Source organism: Colobus angolensis, unplaced genomic scaffold (genome assembly GCF_000951035.1).
Source record: "Colobus angolensis palliatus isolate OR3802 unplaced genomic scaffold, Cang.pa_1.0 Scaffold341, whole genome shotgun sequence".
In the NCBI taxonomy this organism is placed as follows: Eukaryota; Metazoa; Chordata; class Mammalia; order Primates; family Cercopithecidae; genus Colobus; species Colobus angolensis.
In genome coordinates this window covers 78,014-94,717 of record NW_012116722.1, presented here as the reverse complement: position 1 = coordinate 94,717, position 16,704 = coordinate 78,014, and the positions used below count along the sequence as shown (strand labels likewise).

The following is a 16,704-nucleotide window of genomic DNA, read 5'->3' as shown; positions in this document are numbered from 1 at the left end:
CGACCTCCCAAAATGCTGGGATTACAGTTGTGAGCCACCATGCCTGACCTAGAGCTATTTTAGATACACTGTCCTGTATGTCGTAGAGTGAGCCACTTGAACCTTCCAATTTGTTTAATCACTAAATCTGAGATCTTTGTGTTCTCTCTCTGCATAATATGCATATATACATAATATATGCATATTGTATATGTACATATATATAATTGTTTATTTTCTTTCCACTATTTTTTCCTGATACCCTGAGATAAAAAACACATCTCCAACATATGCATTCAGGATTTACCCACTGAACATATATTAACACATAATTCAGAAAAGCAGATGCAGACAATGTGAATCCCCTTTAAGTCCACTCCTTGCTTTGTTTAAGCTCCCCTTATCCTGTGTTGTGAACTCTGTACGTGAATCGGTGTTTGTTTTCTTGGCTGCTTTACTAGCGGAATTCGGCTTTCAGTGTGTTTACATCAGTGCCCAGTATCCTGGTGAGCTCTGTTTTCCTCAACTCTTCCCTATAATATAACCAAGGAAACAAACAAAACCCGTCTAAGGCTCGATAACTTAAATAATTAATTCAAAGAGGGAAGTGGTTTTGACAACACAAAAGTTAAACAAGATATAAGAAAATCACATTTATCTTAAAAGTCCAATACCTGTCCAGATCTTTTAAGTTCTGATTAATATCCTAAAATCTGTAGGAAGTCTTGTTCAAGTTTAATTTGGAGCAGAATTGTGCTAAGTTCAGGTTTTTAACAGGCATTATGGGTGATTTCTTTTAACTTTTATTCATGTGATAAAATTACATATATATTCCTGTTCAGAATATGCATGCATGACTTTTTTTTTTTTTTTGCAGATAAAGGCTTGTTTTATTTTAATGGCTGATCCATGTAATCATGGAGACCTGTATGTACAAAGGGGGAGCTTTTATTTCTTGGTCTCTTTCTGCTTGGACAATCTTGATTTTCTCCCCCTTCCTGGCCTGGAGGCGCTCTTCACCGCGCTTTCGTGCTTCCTCGGTCTTAGACCTGCGGGCCTCAGCCTGGTCAGCCAGGAGCTTCTTGCAGGCCTTGCCTGCCTTTAGCTTGTGGATGTATTCCATGAGAATCTGCTTGTTTTTGAACACATTCCCCTTCATCTTCAGGTACAGGCTGTGATACATGTGGCAATCAATCTTCTTAGATTCACAGTACTTTCTGAGCAGCCAGTGCAGAATCCTCATTCTTATCCAAGTGACCTGCCGTGGCATTTGGGCATTTGGCTGTATGCTTTTGCTTTCCTATGGGCACGTGCTTGCCCTTCTGGTGAGCCAAGGTGTTTTTCCAGAATCGAGCCTGGGAATGGACAGTCACAAGCTTCCAACTGCTCAGCCCATCTTTGATCAGCTTCCAGATCTACCGATGGGAGTTGGCATTGTCAATTTCATTGGTCTCACTGGGGTCCAACCAGACCTTCTTCTTGCCATAGTGGTGGATGCTAGAGGCGAGCCTCTTCTGAAGCCTGAGCATACTTATGTGGCCACAGCAGTGAAAGGAATGAGGAAAGAGCTCCGTATGCATGATTTTCTATAGCCCCCATTAACTGGAAATTAGTTATCATTCTGGAATGTTTACCTCTCAGTAACTTGTCACAAGGGTGCAGTGAGTCAAATATGACTGGCATAAAATTACACTCTGGTTTTCTTAGTTGATTTCAGTCACAGAAGGCTGAGGAATTGATCTGTCCACACAAACAGAACTAAGTGCAGTGGTCACCATTTTTTTCTGGGTGGTTCTAACTCTCACCATTCTCACAGAGGCTTGTCCAGTCTCCTTTCTATCTCCTGGGCTGACATTTGCTTTCATCCAGCCTGCTGTGCTTCACATTCATATAGACATGTCCCATTATGTTGGAGATTTAGAGCCTGTGGTGCCTTGCATTGGTTAATATCATTCTGTGATATTTATTGAGCACTCATAACGTGCTAGGTGCTGTAACACTGCCTGTATGATGGAGTCCGCTGTGAGCGCAACACAACACAGCAGGTTGACACACTGTGTATTTTTCCTAGCTTTAATTTCTTAGGCCGAGATGGAATTATTGTCCCATTTTTCTTCTCCATGAGGAGCATTTAACTTCATTCTATATTGTGTTCCCTGCATGCCTACTGACAATCTGAAGATAATATCACTTGGTGCTTGAAGCTAGAAATCCTTATTTGTTCTGATATCACATAATTTATGTTTGCAATTTCAGGCAGGTACAAATTTCTCAGAGTGTATGGTGTTTCTTGTAAGAACATTCAACAAATTTATCTCAGCTTCTTTGAAACTAGAATTTAAAAACTCAAATATCTATATTCAGCTCAATAACCACAGACAGTAATGACACCTCTAAGTAGCTAATGCAGACGTGTAATTTGCTCATAGCCCTGATTTAACTTTATTTACAGATTAAAATTGAATTGCAGTTGATTTATTGATATAATAGGCAGAAAGTGATTATCAAGCATCCATCACTGATAGAGGAAAAACCAATCAAATTATGTTTCAAGGTTTGCTTTAGCCTAAACTAACTCATCACCTTCTAAAACTCAGAGGATTTGAGTCATATTCTCCCACTAAAGTCAATGAGCCACATCTCCCACTAAACTCATATCTACTCCTTTAAAGGCATTCAACAGTTATACTAATTTTCACGACTACCAAGTTGTTATAAAAGGAAATGGCAATCGGCTGGAGATTTAGTGTCTGTACTTTTTCCCCATGTATGTAGCTATGGTAATATTCTTTAATGTTTATTGTAAATCCATAAATGGGCTTGGTCTCATGCTATCCATGAAATGGTATCGATCTGTGCATACAAATCAGCTGGAAAGGTGTGGAGTAAAGGGTGCTGGTGCTTTCACTAGTGACAAGCTGATTAGCAAATGTGTCCCTTTGGAGGGAGAACTGGTATCTGTCTGTGTTCCAGAAAACAATGAAATATCTTGATTAGAAGCAGGCGATGATGCTGTCTTTTGTCTTAGACATTCATAACTCTACTCTTCAAAAGGAGAAAAAGTGTGAGGTGGGAGAGAATGTAGCAGAGCAATATCAGACATGTTCCAGGGGTTGAGCACGGTTCCCTGGCGGCTATGTTGTAAGAGTGGCCCGGTATGGATTTCCCTCCATTCTTATCACTGAACACTGGCAAGATAAAGTTAAGAAATCCAGTGCTGCACTATTTCAGAGGCTTGCCAATGTCATATGACAGCAGCACTCATTCTCATTACCTGGGGGCATTCTTAACTTGGAAGTTCTATGTTTATGCACTTGCAAATTATATACCCAGAGATATACTTTTTTAAAAAGCTATCATTCTATGAAATATGATGTGAAACTTTTAAATATAATCTTTACATTCATCCTCATTTATGTTGCTGCTAGTTATTTCATATATCTATGAGAGAAAATCTTGCTGTTGTCAGTAATTGCTATTTTAATTATACCTAAGCCCTAAGGAAGTTCAGAGAAAGAGTATAATTAATAGAAATCCAAGGGCATTGAGCAGCATGTTCAAGTTTGTTTTTATCACATTGTTCATTTTTTTTGAACCTAATTTATTTTTAATATTAATTTGTAAAAGTTAAAAAAGAGTTTATGATACAGCAAAAGTTTTACAATAGTCATTTCTAAAACCTGAAAGACAGTAAATCATTTTTCTATATGGAAAAAAAATACATAGAAATATAGGGCTTACCTATTATAGGGCTTAACTATTTTTACATATGAAAGTCAAGTTGATTTTTTTTATTTTTTATTTTTTATTTATTTATTTATTTTTAAATTATATTTTAAGTTCTAGGGTACATGTGCATAACATGCAGGTTTGTTACATATGTATACTTGTGTCATGTTGGTGTGCTGCACCCATCAACTCGTCAGCACCCATCAACTCATCATTTACATCAGATATAACTCCCAGTGCAATCCCTCCCCCCTCCCCCCTCCCCGTGATAGACCCCGGTGTGTGATGTTCCCCTTCCTGAGTCCAAGTGATCTCATTGTTCAGTTCCCACCTATGAGTGAGAACATGCGGTGTTTGGTTTTCTGTTCTTGCAATAGTTTGCTGAGAATGATGGTTTCCATATTGTTCATTTTTACCTATCGTGTTCTACATTGTTAATTCTTAAGACATTCATCTGTACTTTAGAAAATGAAACTCCGTTTGAATTGTTCCCAACATCATGTTCTCCAAATCCAGTAGACAGTGCTCCTTGACTTCAAAGAACATTTCCTGTGCACTTAAGTGCCACAGGGAATGGAGAAAGATGAAAGAAATACTTTCTCTAATTATATATAGGTACATATTCATTTTACTGTCCCATCCAACATTGCTGATCCTCCATGATAAACTTTTTTTCTTTAATGAGTATATTTTATACTCATGTAACCTTGTTTATCCTCTGCCATGTTATGCACATTTACTTTGCCCATTATCCAAATGTGCATTATTCAAAGAAAAGATAAGTAATGATATGATTCAGACATCATTTACAAGAATCTCTGGGTTGGAAGTGGGGTGAATACAGAGAAACTCTCATTTGGCTTCTTTCATTTATAGCTGCAAAGTGTTCATACAGGATACATAAGATTCATTAGAGAGGAAGCTGCTAATCTCAAAATAAATATTTTCATTTTAAAAATAGAGACTAAATAGGTATTAGATCAACTTTCTTCTAATGTCCAGTGTCAACCAGTGTGCAGCACCCTGCCCATGCCTAGCACATGGTTGAAGCTCATTTGCTCTTGGTTCCTAACCTATCCATTCTTTTTCACTTAACTGTGTTTCCCATTAGTGCGTGATACTCCCCAGGAAGGAAATATTCTCTCATGATATTCTATGGGTTACCTTTGTTTTTGGGCTCTTCATCTCATTACAAATCTTTCTATTCATTCTTTTTCGCACACACACAAAAAATGCTGCATTGATCATTTCAGCATCCACCTTTAAATCTTGTCCCTGCTCCTGCTAACAACCATGTCTCTGTGGCTCCTTCAGATCCTGGAGTTCTCTGTAAAAATATCATGGTTCTCTGTGTAACACTGTGACTAACATCAAGACTATTCTAAACAAACACTTGGAACATTTAATCATGGGAATTTAGAAGACACAGGAAGTACTGTGGGACGTGAGATTCTCTATGTTGATTTGCATTGAAAAGATAACTGATTTTCAGTTTTACTTTGGGATGCTATGCTATGCATTGCTATGTTTATTTAGAGGTGGCTACATTTCATAGCTTGCAGAATATTTTACTGAGAAATCATATGAATTTTGACAAATATTTTGTTTTATTGTGAGAATGTGCTGGTTGGGTTATTCTAACAGGAAGGCGAAGTTCTAGCTTTAAATGCCATTATCTGTGCACGCTTGCTAGGCTTCTAACTTTGGTGCAGTGCTTTCAAAGATTATGAAGCCCCAGGGTACCTAGGGAGCATTAAGCACAGGCCATTGAGAGGATAAACCATGCATGCTTTGTAAGCATGCACAACAAATACCCATCTGAAAAAGCACTTACTTTACGTATTCAGTGACTGAGTTGCAAGCACTGGCACCTCAACGCCTCTGCTTAGTGAGAAACTCATTTCATATTCTATTTCATTCATTTGATATTTCATTTAGCCCCTAGAATAGTTCATGCATTAGTCTAAGTCCTAGAAAAATAAAGGTGGATATGCTGCAGTTCTTGTCCTCAAGGAGCTTATGGCTTAGGGATAAGCCATATGCATCCATAGAGCAGGTGTCGTGCAGTGAGGTAAGTATTAGCCAGTTACAAACGTGAATGGACATTTATGTTGCGCTATGAAGAGTGAGTTAAATTATGCCAGTCAGAAAGGTTGGAGGAAGGGGCCTTTCATAAAGAAGGCAGCATGATCCAAAGGCAGGGATGACAGGGTATGGGGTTTTACTCATGAGTGGGCTCCCGGAAGTTGTTAGGTCCGGAAATACAGGTTTGGGAAGTTATTGACTTTTTGGCAGTTGCTAAAGTCATGGGAAGATATTATTGAAGGAAATAATGTAGAGAAAATAACCAACAATAACAGACAAGTATAGGAAGAGAATATAGTAAAAGGGACTAACAAAGGAAAGTCAGAGAAATTTAGGAAAAGCAAGTGTGGAGATGCTGAAGCCAAAGGAGGAGCTTGAAGAAAAACGAGAGGTTGACATGCATATTCCATGGAAATAGATCTAAAAAACACCATCTTAAAACATTAATCGTCCTGCACACCAAAGGATTTTTGTTGTTGTTGCTATTTTAAGATGTTGTAAGATATCACTAAAAATGTAAATGTTCTCAGAAGAGATTTTGTCCCATGTGGACATATTGAGTGTCAAATCAGTGTTTTTCTCTCAAATGTTGGAACCGTGGCATAATTATAATTTTATAAGGATGCTGAGATGTAATTTTTTTTTTTTTTTTTTTTCAGTAGGCCTAGGGTTAGTCGTGGACTACATTGAGAAGTATATGAAATCAGTTTTGGCACCCCGCCTTTATCCCGAGCCAAATTCTAGAAAAGATGGTCTGCTGATACTTAGAAGTGCTAATAACTCACAGCCAAAGTGAAATCACTCAGAAGGGTGTTGCCAAATCCCTCTTTTGAGTTTGATAGGTTGTAAAATCCCTCTTCTGCATTTGATAGGCAGCACACAGATACTATCCTTAGATTCAGAGGCTGCTTTCCCACAGAGAACCAAACAATTAGGGGAGCCTTAGGAGATTAAGCAAGGAGTGTTAACCAGATGATCCTTGCATATCTGGGGGGAGGACTCTAACCCTGCGTTGTTCAATATTTTCATAGCAATTTAGATGAAATCCTAGGGAATAAACCAATGGAGAGATGCCACAGGGAGGCAGATATCAATTGTGTAAAAGGTAGCCCTGTCTCGTAGTCACAGCTGTCCAAAAATGATTTGGGCTTGTCAAAGGCAGAAAGCTCTTAATCACTGGAGGGATTGAGTGCTGTAAAATCCTAGATGTTTCAGGGTCATTTTCTGCTTATGGGGAAGGATTGGATTTGGTCACCACTGTTTTCTTTCCAATTCCAGGATTTTCTATTCTAAGGACATTCTATATATCTGTGTAGTCTGAGTGGGCTTATGCAATAATCGTGAATTAAGACACCTGCCCCAAGAATGGCTTTCCCTTGACCACTTTTCCCTAGCTATACACCACCCCCACCGTTGAGCCTGACTCTTTAGAGCAATTATAAATCACAGACCACATTCATAAAGAATTGTGGGAGAGTGTCTATGGCATATTTAGGCCTTTTCACTTATTATCTGTAGCAGATTACATCTCAATGGTTCAACCTTTCTCTATCATTGAAGAAAAAAATCCTGTTTTTTAAGTTCTGAAAAGCAGGCAAATGTTAAGTGAATCACATATGCAGAGGGCTGAAACAGTGTCCTAGAAATGATTCTCCTTAAGGTCAGGGACACATGCTTATTTTATCTTCTTTCCATAATCTGTGTTTAGGGCATAGCCACTATTATGTAGGATCAGATCATAACCTACATGCTCCCATATTGTCAGGCACTGAACTGTCTGCATTAGGGCTACTAATTTACTTCACTCCACACCAATTAGTTAAACCAACTAGGGATTTAAATATATGCTTGCTCCTTTTGCAAAGAAAAAAAAATCTCTACTTCCTGACAACCTCCCTGCTTGTCACTTGATTCATTTAGGGAAATAGACTCATGCCAAGCTTTTGCACAAGAACTTCGTTTTAGAATTTCATACATTCTTGGATTCAGCGGATCAGAATCTTATGTTTTTTCCTTTTCAGTTATATATTCAGGAAACCACACTAAGCTAAATAATCGCAGGATTATTGTGACAATTCAGGATTACTAAATACAGAACTTCACACTTGGCTAAAAGCCAATGTTGTTTTCCGTCTCTTTTTTGACATCGTTTTTCTGCAGAAGAGACTCAATGAGATGTTAAAGAAATTTTACAGGAATTCCATGACTGTATTCTATTTCCCTATTGTGTATTTTACTTTTGGGTGCCCTCTTGGGTGTATATAAAATGGTCTCGTTAGTCTATTATCCCTTTAATCCACATGATTCTGGAAACCAGTTGGCATTAATATTTCTGACAGGTATTTGAAAAATTGGTGGCAAAATAACTTTCTTGAAAGGCAGAACAAAAGAATTAGGAGATGTAGGCATCTTCTAACATCCTATATGATTGGCAATGATTTGTCCCTATTGTGGTTCTTCTCTGACCTATTAGTGAAAGGCAAAATTCTGAAGAAATGTTTAATTCACATGTGCATTTAGTGTAACAAAAACTCTTGCATTAACGTGCAGGCTGCATGGAGAGGCAGTCTGTGAATAACAAAAAAAAGTATTTACCTCTTCCTATAATTACTGTGGCTTTTTGTACTAGTACCCTTCATCTTATTAACATCACAGTAGGGTGGTGTCTCTGACTAGTACAGCAGGCGCCTATCTGTCCTGCTCCTGGGGAGACTTTTCAAAGAGATCTTCAAATACTGTTTGCTCCTTCTCGTGAACTTTGCCACGTTCCATCCTTTAAAAAAAAATTAAAGATTAAACTTATAAGACAGAAATGTCTAATTGATCAAGAGTCCTGAATTCAATCTTTTGAAAATCACTTGGGTTTTGTCTTAATAAATATAGGGCCCATGTAGAAGTTTTGGCATTTATTGGAGCTCTATAAAAACTCCCCCAAATGATGTTTTATGTAAACTTGGACACTGGAGCTTAGACTCTGTCTATAATCCCCAAGTGCTTTCATAAAATAAATTTTTAAAATATGCAAATGATTCATTTTTATTTATCTTGTTTGTTTTAGCCAAGACTGAGAATCTCTTTATATTGGCATATCATTAATGTATCTATAAATTAAATGACTCTTTATTATATGAATGGTGTAAAAATTTTTTTAAAAGTTATTCTGAAAGAGGACTGACTTTTTTTGGCTTTGAAAATGTTTAATGGAGTTTTGGAATTTTCTCACTATGAAAACTGACTTTCTAAGTTCAATTCTATGGCAGGATTTTCAAATGAGGAGCTGAGACAGTTATAGTGTAATTTAGATAAAAAGTACACTGTTGAATGAAATGAGAGCTTGGGCCTGAGTTATGTTTGATTATTTACATTAACTAAACAGCTAGAGCACTTTAAATTTCTTCAGTTTATAGCAAGGTTTTATTGTCTTAAACTGTATTTTCCCTAGATAATTATACCTAAAAGATGCATGCACTCGTGTGCTGATTGCCATGCTATTCACAAATTGCAAAGATATAGAATCAACCTACATGTCCATCCATGATGGATTAGATAAAGAAAATATGATGCATATACACTAGGGAATACTATGCAGCTATAAAAAAGAATGGAATCATGTTCTTTGCAGCAAAGTGGATGGATCTGGAGATCATAATTCTAATCAAATTAACACAGGAATAGAAAACAAAATACTGCCTGCTGTCACTATAAGTGGGTGCTAATCATGGAGCACACATGGACATAAACATAAGAACAATAAACATTGCTACAGGGGGTAGGGAAGGATGAGGCTGTGGGTTGAAAAACAACCTATTGGGTACTATATTCACTATGCGGGTGCAATATCCTTATGTAACAAGCATGTATCTAAAATAAAAGTTGAAATTAAAAAAATTATATTCTGCTTAACACTAAGGTTTAGTCTGAGATTTTCCCACAGTTTAATTGATTTGGAATATTAACCAAGACAGGTGGATTTCTGGCTATAAATATATGTATAATGACAAACCAATGATACAAGCACAGAGAGGTAGTACAATAAAAGTAGCATATTAAAAAACTTTTTCTTTTTGGTATTTGAAACCTATTTTTGAAGGTCAGAAACACATATGCCTCAGCACATCATCAATCATGACATGCATATTTCCATTTGTGCCTAAAATTAAAAGCTTTCTAGAAATCACAGCATTACTTAGTTCACAGTAGCTCTTTCTCTAGAAGGCTTTTCAATTTATAACTTTTCCGTGGGTGTCTGAATGGATAGTAGGAGTGGAAGACAATATGATAGAAACAAAAGAAAAATCTAACTTAAAGGAAGACTCCAAGCAGCTTCTTAGGCAATGCTGGAGGTCCTCATGGATGCAGGGAGGGCGTGTGAGCTGCAGAAAAGGTTAAGGGAGTTCTAATGAGGGATTATTTCATTTTCTGCATGCTTATGCTTTTCTTATTCTGTTTGATAGCAGATTATTCCTTAATTTATCCTCCGCTCAAATAGCGTCTTTAGTCTTTATTTTCTGATTATGTGTATTTGTTCCATTTGGCAGTCACTAAGGAGATAGAGAAACAAGTAGGTCATGAGATCCGATGTTATTACCAGCAGTAACTAATTAAACCTGGCAGAACCAAACTGCAGGTGTAGACATTTGAAGACAAACTCATCAGCTGTAAAAAGGGGAGAGAGGTGAAAAATGGCACATACAGATACTGCAGCTATGGAACAAACTATCATAATTATGGCTTGAGCAAACCTGGTTATGCAAGGGGGGTGAGAGGGAAAGTGTGTGGCGGATTAAGAAGAGCTCATCTCAGAAAGCATGGCAGACTGCAACTGCATTGCTGAATTCTTAATTCCATCCTTAATTAATTTTTATCATATAACACCTTTTCTTTTAAGCACTTGTGTAGGAGACGTTAAGAGCTTGAGTTAGTTGAAAAATTTAGAAAATGTTGCACCGTCATTGAAGGTATTTTACATTTTGACATTTTATGTCAAATAATACATTCGTCTCTTGATAATTAGATTGTGATTCAAAGAAAGATTGTATTACAGTGCCATGTATTTGATATCTCCAAAGACCGCAGCGTAGTCCTATGCAAAAACCTGGTGATCTGTATATGCTGAGTGAATAAAGGTTCAAAAGGCACATCAACATTTAGAGGGGTTTTAGATCATCATTATCTAATTATTAGCAGCATACAGTATTATAGAAAGCATTTGATTTTCTTGAGTTTTTGAAATCATGTTATAGCTAAAAATTTAAAAAGCTGTAAGTTATAATTTTAATGCAATCTTAGAACAAAAGATACAAGTAACAAGTAATAGAGCTTTATTTCTTCTATCATATAATAAACTGTGAGTGCTAAAGTTAATTTTATATTAATTAAATGATATTCCTGGAATTTAATTTGGTTTACTTCCTTAGTTGAATGCACACTTCTAACTGTCATTATGCTTGATGCTGTTTTTCTATGATAGGAATAATAGTGAACTTTGCAGCAATTGTCGGTTGGGGTTCTTATTTACTTGTTTCTATAGTATGACTTTGGTCCACACAAGGAAATTGTGTTACAGTGCATACTGAGAACAAAAATAGTGCAAATATAGGAAAAGGGAACTATTAGGAAACAGAGAAGGATGCCAGAAACTTGAGGCTTTTGGGGATGAGGTTGAGAGTGGTAAGTTTTATTCAGGAGATGCAGACCCAGTTCAATTGTAAGCTAGGCATGAAGATTGCAGGAATGTTTGATTTGAGGAGAAGAGGATATGGGATCTGCTTTGGAACTCTAAAATAAAAGTGATTTCTGTGTTAAATAAAGAAATAGATTTTTTTTTTTCAGGAATTTTGTCTGAAATGGAATAATGAGTTAGCCTGAGAGTCCCCTAGGCAGTAAAACAAATTACCAACATGGTTCCAAATAGCTGACTATGATATGGAGTAAGGCTCTCCCATATTTTAGTCAGATGCTAGATGTGTTGGAAAAGCCCTAAGTGCTTAGGCGTTCCAGCAGAATAGAACCGTAGCGGTGATGTAGATGTTTTAGAGTTATTGGGGAAGGGGGTCACCACTTGATACCACTATGGTAGCCTCTACATGGTATTTGGTAGCCAAAATTCATAGCTATTTAAAAAGTCCTTCTGTATAGCCAATTTGGTTCTTCTTTCCTCAACCCAATTCACTTATGCATAAGGTTGCCAGAGTAAATACAGGATACCCAGTCAAATTTGAATTTCAGATAAACAATGAATTTTATTTTAGTACAAATATGTTCCAAATATTGCATGGTATATACTTGTATACTCAAAATAATTATCACTTCTGTAGGAAAAATAATAAGATGACAAACATTCTGAATCTTTCAGATTTTAGATAAATTACAGTCTTTTTGATATGAAAGGTGTTTAGCTAGTGAACAATTAATTAGCAAAATACTTTTTGTAATGGAAGATTTTGTATATATAACTAATTTCTTTTTAAATTTTTATTTAATTAATTTAATTTAATTTTATTTTATTATTTTATTTTTTTTTGAGACAGAGTCTCGGTCTGTTGCCCAGGCTGGAGTGCAGTGGCGCAATCTTGGTTCACTGCAGGCTCCACCTCCTGGGTTCACTCCATTCTCCTGCCTCAGCCTCTTGAGTAGCTGGGACTACAGGCGCCCACCACCATGCCCGGCTAATTTTTTGTATTTTTAGTAGAGATGGGGTTTCACCGTGTTAGCCAGGATGGTTTCGATCTCTTGAACTTGTGATCTGCCCGCCTCAGCCTCCCAAAGTGCTAGGATTACAGGCGTGAGCCACCACACCCAGACATTATTTAAGTTTTTTTAAAATGATGATGATGATTTCAATAGTTTTTGGGGAACAGGTGGTGTTTGGTTACATGGATACGTTCTTTAGGTGTGATTTCTGAGATTCTGGCGCACCCATCATATGAGCAGCAGTGTACACTGCACCCAATATGCAGTCTTCTGTCCCTCACTCCCTTCCTGCTCTTCACCCCAAATTCCCAGAGTCCATTATATCATTCTTATGCCTTTGCGTGTTCATAGCTTAGCTCCTACTTAACATAAGTGAGAACATACGATGTTTGGTTTTCCATTCCTAAGTTACTTCACTTAGAATAATGGTCTCCAACTCCATCCAGGTTGCTGCAAATGACATTATTTTGTTCCTTTTTATGGCTGAGTAGTATTCCATGATGTGTGTGTGTGTGTGTGTGTGTGTGTGTGTATCACATTTTCTTTATTCACTTGTTGGTTGATGGGCATTTAGGCTGGTTCCATATCTTTGCAGTTGTGAATTTTGCTGCTATAAGCATGCATGTGCAAGAATATTTTTCATATAATAACTTGTTTTCCTCTGGGTAGATACCTAGTAGTGGGATTGTTGAATCAAATGGTAGTTTCCCTTTTATTTCTTTAAGGAATATCCATACTGTTTTCCATAGTGGTTGTACTAGTTTACCTTCCCACAACCACATCCACACCAACACCTATTTTTTGTTTTAAGTTTTAAATTATGACCATTCTTGGAGGAGTAAGGTGGTATCACATTGTGGTTTTTATTTTCCTATCCATGATAATTAGTGCTGTTGAGCATTTTTCTGTATGCTTGTTGGCCATTTGTATATCTTCCTTTGAGAATTGTCTATTCATGTCCTTTTTGATGGGATTGTTTTATTTTTTCTTGCTGATTTGTTTGAGCCCACTTTTTGATGGGATTGTTTTATTTTTTCCTGCTGATTTGTTTGAATTCTTTGTAGACTTTGCATATTAGTCCTTTGTCAGATGTATGGATTGTGAAGATTTTCTCCCACTCTGTGGGTTGTCTGTTTACTCTGCTGATTATTTCTTTTGCTGTGCAGAAGTCTTTTCGTTTAAATTCCATCTATTTATCTTTGTTTTTATCACATTTGCTTTTGGGTTCTTGGTCATGAAGTCTTTGCCTAAGTCAGTGTCTAGAAGGGTTTTTCTGATGTTATCTTTTAGAATTTTTATGGTTTCAGGTCTTAGATTTAAGTCTTTGATCCATCTTGAGTTGATTTTTGTAAAAGGTGAGAGATGAGGATTCAGTTTCATTCTCCTGCATGTGACTTGCCAATTATCCCAGGACCATTTGTTGAACAGGGTGTCCTTTCCCCACTTTATGTTTTTGTTTGCTTTGTCAAAGATCAGTTGGCTGTAAGTATTTGGTTTTATTTCTGGGTTCTCTGTTCTGTTCCATTGGTCTATGTGCCTATTTTTATATTAGTACCATACTGATTTGGTGACTATGGCCTCACAGTATAGTTTGAAGTCAGGTTATGTGATGCCTTCAGATTTGTTGTTTTTGCTTAATCTTGCTTTAGCTATGCGAGCTCCTTTTTTGGTTCCATATGAATTTTACGATTTTTTTTTCTAGTTCTGTGAAGAATAGTGTTGGTATTTTGATGAGAATTGCTTTGAATTTGCAGATTGCTTTTGGCAGTATGGTCATTTTCACAATATTGATTCTACCCATCCATGAACATGGAATTTGTTTCCATTTGTTTATGTTGTCTGTGATTTATTTCAGCAGAGTTTTGTAGTTTTCCTTGTAGAGATCTTTCACTTCTTTGGTTAGGTATATTCCTAAGTATTTCATTTATTTTTTGCATCTGTTGTAAAAGAGTTTGAGTTATTGATTTGATTCTCAACTTGGTTGCTGTTGGTATATAGCAGTGCTACTGATTTGTGTACACTGATTTTGTATCCTGGAACTTTACTGAGTTTAATTATCAAATCTAGGAGCAATTTGGATGAGTTTCTATGGTTTTCTAGGTATATGATCAAATCATTGGCAAACAGTGATAGTTTGATTTCCTCTTTACTGATGTGGATGCCTTTTATTTTTTCTCTTGTCTGATTGCTCTGGCTAGGACTTCCAGGACTAGGTTGAATAGAAGTGGTGAAATTGGGCATTCTTGTCTTGTTCCAGTTCTCAGGGGAAATGCTTTCAATTTTTCCCTGTTCAGCATAATGTTGGTGGTAGGTTTACTATAGATAGCTTTTATTACCTTAAGGAATGGCCTTTCTATGCCAATTTTGTTGAGAGTTTTAATCACAAAGGGATGCTAGATTTTTGTCAAATGCTTTTTCTGTGTCTATTGAAAGGATCATATGATTTTGTTTTTACTTCTGTTTATATGGTATATCAAATTTGTTAACTTGTGTATGTTAAACCAACCCTGCATCCTTGGTATGAAACCCACTCAATTGTGGTGTATTATCTTTTTGATACGCTGTTGGATTTGGTTAGCTAGTATTTTGTTGAAGATTTTTGCATCTATGTTCATCAGGGATATTGATCTGTAATTCTCTTTCTTTGTTATATCCTTTCCTGGTTTTGGTATTAGGGTAATACTGGCTTCATAGAATGATTTAGGGAGGATTCCCTCTTTATCTTTTGTAATACTTTCAGTAGGATTGGTACCAATTCTTCTTTGAATGTCTGATGAAATTCAGCTGTGAGTCCACCTGGCTTTGGAACTTTTTTGTTGTTGGCAATTAAAAATATTTTTTAAAATTATACTATAAGTTCTGGGATACATGCACAGAACATGCAGGTTTGTTACATATGTGTACAGGTGCCATGGTGGTTTGCTGCACCCATCAACCTGTCATCTACATTAGGTATTTCTCCTAATGCTTGCCCTCCCCTTGCTGCCCACCCTCTGACAGGCCCTGTTGTGTGATGTTCCCCTCCCTGTGTCCATGTGTTCTCATTGTTCAACTCCCACTTATGAGTGAGAACATGCAGTGTTTGGTTTTCTGTTCTTGTGATAGTTTGCTAAGAATGATGGTTTCCAGCTGCATCCATGTCCCTACAAAGGACGCAAGCTCATCCTTTTTGATGGCTGCATAGTATTCCATGGTGTGTATGTGTCACATTTTCTTTATCTAGTCTATCATTGATGGACATTTGGGTTGGTCCCAAGTCTTTGCTATTGTAAATAGTGCTGCAATAAATATATGTGTGCATGTGTCTTTATAGTAGAATGATTTATTATCCTTTGGGCATATACCCAGTAATGGAATTGCTGGGTCAAATGGTATTTCTGGTTCTAGATCCTTGAAGAATCACCACACTGTCTTCCACAATGGTTGAGCTAATTTACACTCCCACCAACAGTGTAAGAGCATTCCTATTTCTCCACATCCTCTCCAGCATCTGTTTCCTGGCTTTTTAATGATGGTCATTCTAACTGGTGTGAGATGGTATCTCATTGTGCTTTTGATTTGCATTTCTCTAATGACCAGTGATGAGGAGCTTTTTTCATATGCTTGTTGGCCACATAAAAGTCTTCTTTGGAGAAGTGTCTGTTCATACCCTTTGCCCACTTTTTGATGGGGTTGTTTTTTTCTTGTAAATTTGTTTAAGTTCCTTGTAGATTCTGGATATTGGCCCTTTGTTAGATGAATAGATTGCAAAATTTTTTCCCATTCTGTAGGTTGTCTGTTCACCCTGATGCTAGTTTCTTTTGCTATGCAAAAACTCTGTAATTAGATCCCATTTGTCAATTTTGGCTTTTGTTGCAATTGCTTTTGGTGTTCTAGTCATGAAGTCTTTGCCCATGCCTATGTCCTGAATGGTATTGCATATGTATTCTTCTAGGGTTTTTATGGTTTTAGGTCTTACGTTTAAGTCTTTAATCCATCTTTAGTTAATTTTTGTATAAGGTGTAAGGAAGGGGTCCTGTTTTAGTTTCCTGCATATGACTAGCCAGTTTTCCCAACACCATTTATTAAATAGGGAATCCTTTCCCCATTGCTTGTTTTTGTCAGGTTTGTCAAAGATCAGATGGTTGTAGATGTGTGGCATTATTTCTGAGGCCTCTGTTCTGTTCCATTGGTCTATGTATCTGTTTTGGTACCAGTACCATGCTGTTTTGGTTACTA

General features: G+C 36.9%; 1 pseudogene; it reads right to left on the bottom strand.

Annotated features, from left to right (window-relative positions):
- Window positions 1-927: 927 nt before the first annotated feature.
- On the bottom strand, window positions 928-1,508 carry LOC105519244 (annotated as a pseudogene).
- Between the last annotated feature and the right edge of the window lie 15,196 nt (window positions 1,509-16,704).